We start from the raw sequence: 12,271 nt of genomic DNA, 5'->3' as shown, positions 1-12,271 counted from the left end.
ATAGGGATTATGCCTCAACAAATTGTAAGTGATTGAGATGCCAAGTTTATGGATTCATTTTGGAGAACACTATTTGAGCTTATTTGGGGGACCAAATTGACTTCTAGCACCACATATCACCCGGAAACGGATGGGAAAATGGAGAGTCAACAAATGGGTGGAGACATACTTGAGACACGTTTGGCATGAAACTTAACATGTGTGGGATGATTGATTACCTTTGGTGGAATTCACTTACAATAGTACAAATCATGTAAGTATTGACATATCTCCTTTTGAGGCCACTTATAGATATAAGATAAATGCACTAGTGGTTATCAAAGAAGAGATTGCAAATCAAAATGCATAAGAGGAGGTTGAGAGAATGCAAACTCTCCTACAAAAATGTAAGGACAATTTAAAAAATGCTCAAAGAAGTATGAAGCAATAGTCGGTGTCCACATGATATTTGTGGAGTTCAATGTGGGTGAGCACATCATTGGATAGAGCAAGGGAATGCTAATCTATGTGCATCAACAAATGTATAAACTCTCGATAATCTATGTAGAGACGAAGAGTGTCGTCTTTCTTCTTTTAGAAAAGAACGGGTGCTCCCTAAGGAGAGTTGCTAGGGCGTACAAATCCTTGCTCAATGAGTTGGTAACATTGCTTCCCTTGAGCTCGATGGATTTAGGGAGAGACATCTTATAGGATCTTTTGGAGACAGGTTGAGCACCAGGAATTAGCTCAATCTCATGGTAGACTTCTCAAGGGGGTGGTAGTCATGTAAGCTCAAGGGGGTGGTAGACTTCTCAAGGGGGTGGTAGTCATGTAAGCTCACCAGGAAGATGTCAGAGAATTCTTGGAGCCAAGTGGGTTCTAATTCTTTACTAGGTTTAGCAGCTTTGTTAAGCTTGACAAACTTGTTGTCCCTCACGTTATCCCTTGAGAAGATGTTTTTCTTTGACCACCCTAGACTTGGGTTTACATGTCTTTCCCTGAACTAGTACTACTTGGCCGTGCTAATTTTTAAAAGTGATACTCCTTTGGTTACAGTGAATACTAGCATTTTTTACGCGACTAACTAGTACATCCCAAGGATCCCATCATAAATTCCTAATGGTAGGACTCTAAAATGACTATGCGTTTATTCACCACCCAATTTAAAATGAAGGTTTCTTACAGGTGGTGAGATACTACTTCCTTCCCATTAGGTGGCTCTACAACCGTTTTCCTAGTTGGTTTTTAATCCAAGTTTAATTTCCATAAACACCTTGAAGAAAGAAATGAATGGGTACTGCCGCAATCAATCAAAAGCCGTCCAATGGCTTACCATGATGAGCAGCTTGGGTTTGAATAACTCCAAATTGCTCGTTTAGGACCTTGATGCTCTACCGCCATATGGATGGTGGCATGCTCTTCTTTGGCCATTTCCAAAGTTGGTTCTTCATTTATAGCACAGGCATGGGTAACTACTTCGTGACCTTTGCCACATCCACCACCACCTCTTGCACCTTGACGGATGGGGGTTCCATAGCCCTCTAATTTGCTTGACCACTTTAAAGAAAGGTTATTGCAAGCTTGGGGGCATTGGCTTTAAAGTGTTTGGGCTCACTGCAATGGAAACACAAAAGGCCTCTTTAGTAGAAGCACTATATGTGCAGGGAGCAAAGAGGTTGGTTGGGCGACCGCAGTTGTAGTTGGAAGCATTTGGCTGGGGCTTCTTGTAAGACTGATCCTGAGGGTTTGATTCAGGGTGAGATATCTTTTGGGACCCAGCTTTGCCAAACTTTAGCTCCTTCATAAGAGGTTTGGCTCGTATGAGAGCATCTTGTAATGTACTTGGCCTCATTCGAGGTGGGAATCCAAAGGTTCATTCAAGCCTTGGTTTGAAGCGAGCTATCTGCTGGTGGGAGGTAGTCATGGGTGGGGCATATTTTCGGATAATGATGAACTTAGAGTAGTAATCCTCCAGAATTACGTTGAGCTGCTTGAGGCTAAAGAACTCATTCATCTTGATAGACTCATGAGATGGGGGAAGATACCACTCCTTCACAGCTTTTTTGATGTCAACCCAGGTTTTCAAGTGTTTGATAACTTCCTTATCATAACACCATTGCTTCCACCAAAGCTTAGCATCCCCAGTGAGGTAAAACCATGCAAGCATGGATTGGTTTGTAGCTCTAGTATCGGCGGGTTGAGAAGTAAGCATCCAATGCTTCAATCCATATCTCGGCATCCTTCTTAATTTTTGAACCTTCCCTTTTAAGGGAGGGAGGTTGCATATGTTTGAGTAGGAGCTTCTTCTCCTGTGTGTCTGTGTATAACACATTGGGGGGAGAAGACTGATCATCATGTCCACCATTGCAAGATTAAATTTTTATACTTTACACTATGCTCAAGATATAAAAGTAAAACCTTGAAATCATTTTATATCTCAATTCAAATATTTACAAGAACAAGATTGATTACAAGGATTTGAGACTAATGTATTTAGTCTTATTGATCATAAAAGAGACGTCTAGGCTTAACTAGGGCATAAGACTCGAGCGTTTCACATAGGTGAAATATGGGGCTTCCGTTGTGGTTTCTAAGATACAAAAAATTGATGGTAGGGGAGGTAGACTATGGATTGTATTGCATTCCATAATAGCTACTCAATCGGTAGATAAGAGTTGCATTACTTGGTCATACACCCAATGGTTCTGTGGTATATGGTTCCCTTCTATGATCACGGAACTATCTGGTCTAGGGGTACCCATAAATGAGAATAAGCGGACCTTCTTCAGCTTCTCGATCCAAAAAATCCACTTCAAATCGATGGGCGAGATTCCCAATTTGGTTTGCTCAGATGATGAAGTACCTCGGCCCATGATTCCAAAAGTAGTCTCTACCCCACCCTCTTTGGATACGAAGGATGAGGGAGGGGGAACTTCTCAAGTATTTGCATCATTGTATCGTTGAATTCAAAATTCAAGGAACGACAAGCTGTCTCAAAGATGCATTGGAAGACTAGGGATCTGAAGTAAGTGTCTTCCTCCTCCTACAATCATTCATTCACCAAATCAAGTTGTACTAATAAGGTATTTTATCAAGCAACATCTAATTGAAGTAAAACATACACTTCAAAACAATCCGAAATAACAAATCCTAGGAACTAAAACTCTCCTCTAATACCATTGTAAGGTCCCCAACCTAAAAAGGGGAATCCTTAAGATAGTCTACTAAACCTTTAAAAGAATTTCCTAGTCATCAACACCTCACTAGCTTGGGCCCACAGAACTAGGCAGCATCCATAACTCTTGCCAAATCGGTAAGCTCTAACTTCCCAATATAGGAGGGATACCTTGGGCCGACTCTGCGCCTCGCTAACATCATCGACAAGCACATGAACGGGGCTAGCATCAAGGCAGGAAGAAGATGTACATGTACTTTAATTTAAGCAAGATAGTAATACAATAGTTTAGCCTAATCTCATAAGATACGAGAAACCATATTATCTTTTTGAGAAAGCAACAATTCTACAAGAAATTTGATATTTTCATAATAATGGAAAATATAGCATCCTTTATCTTTCTTAATTAGTGCTAACATCAAGGATTAATCCAAAAACCTCTTTTTAAGTGATTTTAAAGCTAACTTGGCCATTTCCTCCATGAGGGACTCCAAAGAGAAGAGTTGGAGCTGCATTCAAAGCATTCCCTCTTGTGTCGTTGTCATGCACGCTTCTCAAGGTAGTATTTTGGCATCTTCAAGGAGGAGCCATAATGTCCACTCTCTCATAGCTCGCGCAATCGTGAACTCAATGCTCCAAAAGGATTGTAATTTGGAATCGGTTTGCTCACTTTATGAGCAAAAGACTCACTCGTAGTAGGAACCACCTCTTAGAGCAAATGTGTGCTTGCTTAAGTTCCTTTATATGGGGGGGGTTGCAAAAAGTAGAGTGTGCTTGCTTAAGTTTCTTTATATGGAGGGGGGCACAAAGTAGAGTGTCCTTAAGCTGAGAGTAAGGCTAGCTCTGCCTAATACCAGAGGGGGAGGAGGAGGGATCCCCCTTAAGTCTATTCACACGCGGGAGTGTAGAACACCCCCTCAACAAGATAAGAGGGCTAGCTGTGAGAGCTTGGTTTGGAGAGGGCTGTTGGAGAGAGCTTGGCTTGCAGAGAGCTATTGGAGAGCCTCCACGCAAAGAGGCGACTATTGGCCATAGTGGGGGTGCAAGGGGGGTTTATATAGGGACTGGTATAAGGAGAGAGCAAAGAGGGGTGGAAAGGACGGTGTACATGAAAAGTACACTAGTCTGTGGTTACATGGGCCTATAGAAGGAGTGGTGCTTGTAAGTGGGCTAAAGGTGGGGTATGCATGTACCTTCCAGGGCAGTGGTCGCATGGGTATGTGGTGGCGAGTGGAGGGTGTCCACGTGGTGGGGCCACAGTGGAGACCATACACTAGTGTCCGATTTTTGGTCTGTGTGTGGGCGCCCTGGTATATGTACGGTCCAGGGTAAGGTCCTTTGATGCACATTTCCCAAGGAGGCATCTTTTTGGGACGGGACCTCTTTTTTGGGATGTCGGCCTCGATATGCATGCCAGTATGTCCAACCTTTTTTTGGTTGAAATTGTCTGGGGTGTTTTCTTGTCACAGGGGTGCAGTCCATTCGTCAATTGGACACTTGGATAGGCATTTATTAAGGTCGAAAGTTTACCGTATTTAACTAAAAATTTACATAGAGGCTTATTTCAGTGTCTATTTTGAGTGCTGTAAAATCCTATGTTAGGGTAAAATTGCACATAGATTTCAAATTTGGACTCATAATTTTAAGATTCCAAGTAGAAATAGCTCAATTAATAAAATGTTGATTTTTAGACTATAAAAAGGACCATAATTTCATCTATTAAATGGACATATATTATTATTGAAGATGGGCATGTTACAAAAAGAGTTGATGATGAGGCTTGGGTTTTTAGAAGAGGAGGTGCCAATGTTGAGGTGCCAATGTTGAGGTCTCTTCAATTGATTTACCTTTGTTAGCTACTACAGTGATAACCTTGGTTATTATTGTTAATGATACTTAAAGTGATTTTTAGGAGTGGTTTTTGATGATGAAGTTTTGGAAATGTAAGCCTTTTTCTCTTTTGGTGAGTTTGGTTGAAGTGGGGCTCTTGGAGTAGAGGCTACTATTGTTGACAAGGATAGGTATTTATTATTAGTGGTACTTGATGTTGGAAGGCTATACCCTTGGGTAAAGGGTCTATCGACGTGGATGTTGGTTGATTATTGAGATTTAACTTTGTCAAAGTAGCTTTGTTGAGATTTAAATTTGGCAGAGTAAGATTCTTTTTATGTTGCCGTCAAGAGGATTGAAGGGATATCTTCAGGAATAACTATTGATATGTTGAAGGGATATCTTAAAAAATTATTGTTGACATGGTTGAAGGGGATATCTTCAGGAATGACTATTGACATGGTTGAAGGGACATTTTCAAATGACTATAAGGTTATTGTGGAGTTGGAGATACAAGAGTGTTCTTTTGATGGTGAGGATGAAGTTAAAGGAATCGATGCTTCATTGGAAAGGAATCGATGAAGTTAAAGGAATCGATGCTTTATTGGAAAGGAATCGATGAAGTTAAAGGAATCGATGCTTCATTGGAAAGAGTTTTTAATAGAGAAGATAAGTGATAGAGGGGATTTTGGTGTGAAAAAGAGATCATTCAATGTCACTTTATTGCAAAATGGTACTTCCATCTTCATTTTTTGAACTTTCACAATAATTGTACGTGTTATTGTGGTGACGTAGGGTTTAGCATTGGTGGCGACATAGTGATCTAGTCACACCCCAAAAGTATGTCCAATAACACCCCAAAAGTAGATCCAATCACTTAAAAAATAGATCTAATCACACCCTAAAAGTAGGATTTAGCATTGGTGGGAAACGATCACACCCCAAAAGTAGATCTATGTCTTAACACATACTCAAGGGCAAAAAAAACTAACAGTTTAGGGTGTTAGTTTACATTTGGATTATCTGTTCAAAGAACCCCAAACATGGCATATTTATATCCTTCAGAAAACGAATCCATTCAACGAATTGTAGTTGTCTAACAAATCCTAGTGTTCAAAGGACTCGAGAGTATTTTCTCTCCATGGAAAGACTCGAGATTATATCAATTTGATTTCTTTGGCTAGTTTAAATCCAACCTCTTATTTATTAGGAAGAATTTGCGTCAAGTTTAGGAGGCAGTGGGAGTTTAAACTCTTTTAAGGGGTTTTCCTCTAGCATAAGAGAAGTGTGATTATTATTTTTTTAGATTTTCTATGGTAATAGATTACATGGATTGATCAATTGAGCACCATGCATCAGATGTCGAGATGCCAAGTATATCGAGGTTTACAATGCATGTTCCTCAATTTCACTAATAGTGAGAATTATTTGAATAGCCCAAGACTTTGATGTACTCCCCATTAGCATCTATCACATCAATGCATTTAGGGGTGATTTGTTGGTTGGTCTAAGGATACCCAAGTTTCCTCTAACATGATATTGCAGCTACTGTGAGGGTTAACTATCATTCTTTTTTATTCAATATTTCCTTCCACAAGAACAACTAGCCACACTTTGAGATTTTTTTGAATGAGCTTACGATTTCTTGTTCATCTCTTCCTATAATTGATCATGTTCATTATGTTCATGATGCTCAACATTGAGAAGAGTGTCTAATGTGTACAATGATATTGTATGTCTAACTCACCTTCCTTTACTGAGACTTCTTTGCACATGATGAGATTGAATTTCTTAATGGAGATGAAATACCTTTTGTGGGTCCTCCTACAATGGTATATACATTGTAGATGAACTACCTTTTGTGGGTCCTCCTATAATGGTATATTGTAAAAAAACCATTTTGGCTTCACATAGATCTCCAAATTCACTCATCATTGATGGCTGGCAGCACTATCATCCTTAGAAATGTGGATTCCTCCGATGGTCATTTCTCATGATTCCCAAAATTTGTTTCCATTTTGAGATGAAATGCGGTACTCCTCATGTCTTTAGGCTTGTTACACTTTATGGATTTCACATGGTGTGGTTTGATTTTTAAAGGTGACCCAGTTAGAAGTTCAACAATCCTAATTATGCTCTCTCAAGCTTTCTTATTGTGTTCCTCATCGACCTTTATTAAAATCTTATCCTCAAACTATAGATGGTGTATTGGTGGGTTATAGTGCTTGGATTAGGACTTTAAGGAAACTAAGTGAGATGTTAGATACTATTTCATCTTCTGATCCTCCTTGGATCAACACAAATCCATTGTTATTGCCCAATCACTATAAGGCATTTGGGCCTAAAGTGACACTTTACTACTAGCAGAAGTTACAGGTGTCTCTTTACTACTAGTAGGTGACATTATAAGAAATTATTATTTCCTCTAAAGCAAGGTTTTTAAAAAAGCAATGGGAGTCACTTAACGACATAAATAGTGTCACTAAGCAACACTTCTAGTAGCGATAAGATTTCCATCTAATAACATAACAGGGTATACTGTAACAACTATGCTTAAAATTTTTCATTTGACATGCATTGTGTTGTGGTTGGTTTGCAAGATGAGGTTATCTAGTTTTGTTTAGTGGGTGGCCCTAGGTTTAGCCTAAAAATAGGTAGTTTATTTTATAAACAATGGCTAATCTCTTCTAGTTAGCCAAGTAATTTCACATCAAGGTCTTTTAATGAAGCATCACATGAAAAGTTGGACACCTAAAAGTATTATCCAATTGAATATCCAATAATTGCAAAGATCTTTTTTTGGGGTACAAAATGTGTATGCAGGCCCTATCCCAAGTTTGGACAGGTAGACTAAATGTGAGTAAATTACCTATAACTTTTACATTATTACTCATATGATATTCCCACTTTGCATATCACAAATTCACATAATATAGAGCTTAACTTAATTTATCGAGTATTTTTTGATGTGTTTTTATATTTTCTATACTATTTAAAAGACATTAGAATTGTTAAAAAATATACTATTTTGTCCTGCCACCACATCTACCATTTAAAATGCTTAATTTGTATGGATCTAGTGATGACTGGATTGGGAAAGACTAGTAGAATGTGGATCTAAGTTAAAAATACAAATCTAACAGTTGGATTTTTGTAGATGTAATTTGTAAAATTTATTTTTACTAGAAGTCCATTAAATAAATTATATTTTAATGCTAGAAAATCAAATATTGAATCTTTTAATCTAAAAACTCTCAAGATTGCTATAGTTATTACCATGAATTTATTTAAAAAAAATTAGCTTAATTTGAGTATGGGAAGGTCCATTTTCAATCCTCCCAAGTGAAAATTTCCATATTGTGTTCACTCTCCCCTTTTCAAGTCTAATCCTAGTTAGGTTTGGAAGTCTAGGCTTGGTAGCCACCAAGAGATCATGGCATATGTGAGCCTTGGGTGGGCACAAATCTTACATATACATGCCACTTTGTGTCATCAAAGAAAAGATAATTAAAAAAACACCTTATCAAAGAAAATGTAGTTATATTATCAAAGAAAATATATTATATATATATTTTTTATTTATTTATTTTTAATAACAGATTTTTAGTAGATAATATTTTAAAAAAAATCTATATAGATAGAAAATACAATGAGATGTGAAGTGGATAAGCTAATTTTCCTATATAAGCACATATCTCTAGTACTATCCTACTATTGAGCCATCATAATTTTTTCTCTTTTAGTTTCCTTGAGAATGTGTTCTCAAAGTCATAGTAGGAGTAAGAAATGTGATAGGGCTAGACTTTCCTCTTTCCACCAAGCTCAAGAGAGAAGGAGAGAAAGAGGATAACTCGTGAAAGAAAGAGAGAGTGGAGAGCACATCAATGCAAGTAAAACACATTGTTGGCGAACGATCCAAGCCTTGTTCCTCCCTTTTCTCTCCCTCCGCCCTCTTCTCCACCATGAACCAGCCCTTTCTCATCTAAGAAGCCTCCCTTATCTTCCATAAGAACCCCCCTTCTCTTCCAAAAGAACCCATCCCCTTCTTTGGGCGCCCATAGTGTGGATAAGAAATAACTATCAAAGTTGGGAGTGCATCGCTATGTTCATGCAATCTTTCAATCCTATTTTAAAGACCTCATGTCTTCGTCATCACAACAGGCATGCATACTTGATGCTCTGATCGATCATCCCAACAGAGTGTAGGGAGCGTTTTGATATTGGATCATCCCAACATGGCCGAGTGTAGGGTGCTTTCTAACATTGGAGGTTGAAGAAAGAGGAGAGCTGGCATGGTGGTGCTTCAAAGTGTTTATTGTTCCTATGTAGTATCAAGAAGAGGAACTGTGTAGATACTTTGGCTACTCGGTTCACATGATATTGTGGTGTCCATAAGTAGCTCCCAAATAAAGGGTAAGGTGAGTGACCATCTCCCATCCTTTCCATAGCACCTCACACACTTAGAGCTGGCTCTAGTAGATGGTAAAGTCTAGATTCCAATGTGACTAGTGCTTTGTGGTCAAATAGTGGTCATGTAGCTAGGCTAGTCCTGGATGGTAAAGTCTAGATGACAATGAGACTAGTGCTTTGTGGGCAAATAGTGGTTGTGTAGCTAGAATCCTTTGTGGGCGAGTAGTGGTCATGTAGCTAGGCATGATCATTGCCATAAAACCATTAGAGCCTTGATAGGAAGGTTTTGGGAGGAGAATTGTCATGTCTCACCAATTTTTAAGAAAGCTTCGCACAAGAGATTTACAAAAGGAGTGTTCATTGAGCATGGTGCTTGCTTTCTTGAAATGATCGAAACCAAGTTGTATTCTCAGTTTGTGGCATCATTTCCATGCCTTAAAATTTGGCAAAGGTCATTTGAGGAGTGTAAGCCTTGGTTCATGAGGTACTCATGAACAGTGCACCGTGTTGTTGTCATACCATGTTGAGTTCTAACTGTTTTATGATGTGTTCTGTTCTCTTAGTAGTCCTCGTGATTTCATCCACTCTCTTTTGTGTGCATGCATGAAGGATGCCCATTACCATATGATGTCTTGTGCAGAGAGTAGTTGCACATCATGTGGTTCACTTACATGGCCACCAATGGTAGATCTTAGTGCAAGTTACTAAGAGAGAGTCACATGGCAATGCTATGAGTATGTGACACATCTGTTCCAGAGTGGTGGTGGGGGCAGTCCAAGAAGTTGCACTTTGTGGACAAACATACATCACATTTGTCACTTCATAGTGACATTTAGGGAGCACATCTACCCCTATATACGGCACACTCATTGTGCCAAGTGGCATGGTTATAAGTTTTGAGCATGCTTGACTGAGTTTCCTATTGATGTGGTTGTCTTTGTGGTGGTGATTTTGCAGAGAAACTACACCTTCACATCTTTTCAAGAGACAATCTGAGTATTACTTCTCGGAGAGCAAGTAATGGTTATATTTCATATTTATTTGATATTTGAGCTATATTACTTAATTGATTTTTGTGACCTAATCACCTCACTCCCTAACCTCACCAGGTTGCTATTATGATCCACATTAGCTATTGGCATGCAGAGGCACATGTAGATGGGGTAGCGAGCACCTCGAGGCTCGTGCCATTGTTCAGGAGTATCATTTTTACATCAGTGGGATGATTGTTCACATGATGCACATTTTCTGCAACAATGTTTTAACTCCATGATGATTTTTTTACAAGATTGTGGTAGGGTCACACGGTGTCAAGCGATGGGTTAGGTCGGATGGTTGTGGTGTATAGTTCAAGTCAGCACAAGAGTTCTATTGGCTCTAGAAGTGGTACTTATAGTTCTCAAGGATCCGTAAAATAACCCAAATTCATTGAAACATCTTAAAGAAAACAATAACCAAGAACTGTTTTTTTAAGGTTTGTAGGTGGCATGTGCAATCCAGTATGCCAATGATTTGGAGCTTCTTTGAGACTGGTCATGGGAAGGGTGAGCATGATGGTGCGATGCATGTGTGAAATGTGCTTTAAGACATCATTAATTGTTGTCAACAATATGTTGAGTTGTTCAGAGATGCATGGCCATGTGGTTGAGTGGTGTTCCCAACATGTGTGGGAGTGTAGCCTCATCCTATTCCTCACGTGATGCTTGGATTGTTAGAAGATTTTTTTGGTGTGTAGATGGTGGCCTTATTAACCGTAGATGCCCACATAATTGTGACACAATACTAGGCACCTTGGGCTTACATTCCATCAAGAGAACATGAATGGCAGCCCCACGATTTACACACGATGGTTTACATGCATTTGTGGAGCATGTATGGATGGTGATTGGTCCGCTTGTGCCTCCATGATGATTTTTACAAGATCACGGTAGGGTCACATGGCATCAGCAAGATGGGTTTGGTTGGATGTCTGTGTTGCATAGTTCAAGTCAGCACAACAATTCTATTGGCTCTATAGGTGGTACTTATAGAAGGATATGAAAAAAACCTAAATTCACTAGAACAACTTAAAGAAAACAATAACCAAGGCTTGTTTTTATGGGTTTATAGGTGGCATGTGTAGTCTAGTATCCCAATGATTTGGAGATTCTTTGAGACTAGTCATGGGAAGGGTGAACATAATGGTTTAGGTGCATGTGTGAAATGTGCTTTGAGGTATAATCAATTGTCGACAAGATGCTAAGTGGTTCAGAGATGCTTGGCCATGTGGTTGAACCGCTTAGCATCTCTCAACCGTAGCATCTCTGAACCGCTCAGCATCTTGCCGATAATTGATTATGCCTCTCGAGATGTTGAGCGATTCAGAGATTCTCCCAACATGTATGTGGGAACATAGCCTCATCCTATCCCTCATGTGATGGATGGTGGATGGTGTGTGTAAGCTATTTTTCTTTAAGCCCATCATGAAGCATCTCTTCAATTGAAAATCGTTTAATTTTTCCTATGACACATCGTCAGTCCAAGAGTTTTATCCGTAGGATAAAGTCTCTAATGGATTCACTTGGTTTATGCTTAATTGAATAGAGTTCTTTTTTATTTTGTGTATCTATAAATTTGACCCCTGCCTCTTACTCTAATTCTCACTTCCAAATCTTGTTCCCTTCCTCTCCCTCTTGTTGCCTCCCTTGCCCTCATTGTATTTCTCTCCCTCTCTATTGTTCTCTTCCTTATTAAGACCCTCATGACCATCAACTACCTTTGTTTATCTCTAATGGCTTTTTCTAATGGCCCTAGCTATACTCTGAAGGAAACCCTAGAAAGGGCTTGCAAATATTTATGCAACAAAATAGGTGGAGATGCAACAAAACATCTCATAAT

This window comes from Cibotium barometz, chromosome 1 (genome assembly GCF_041138505.1).
Source record: "Cibotium barometz isolate CiBa-2024 chromosome 1, ASM4113850v1, whole genome shotgun sequence".
In the NCBI taxonomy this organism is placed as follows: domain Eukaryota; kingdom Viridiplantae; phylum Streptophyta; class Polypodiopsida; order Cyatheales; family Cibotiaceae; genus Cibotium; species Cibotium barometz.
Note: the sequence above shows the minus strand (reverse complement) of the source record.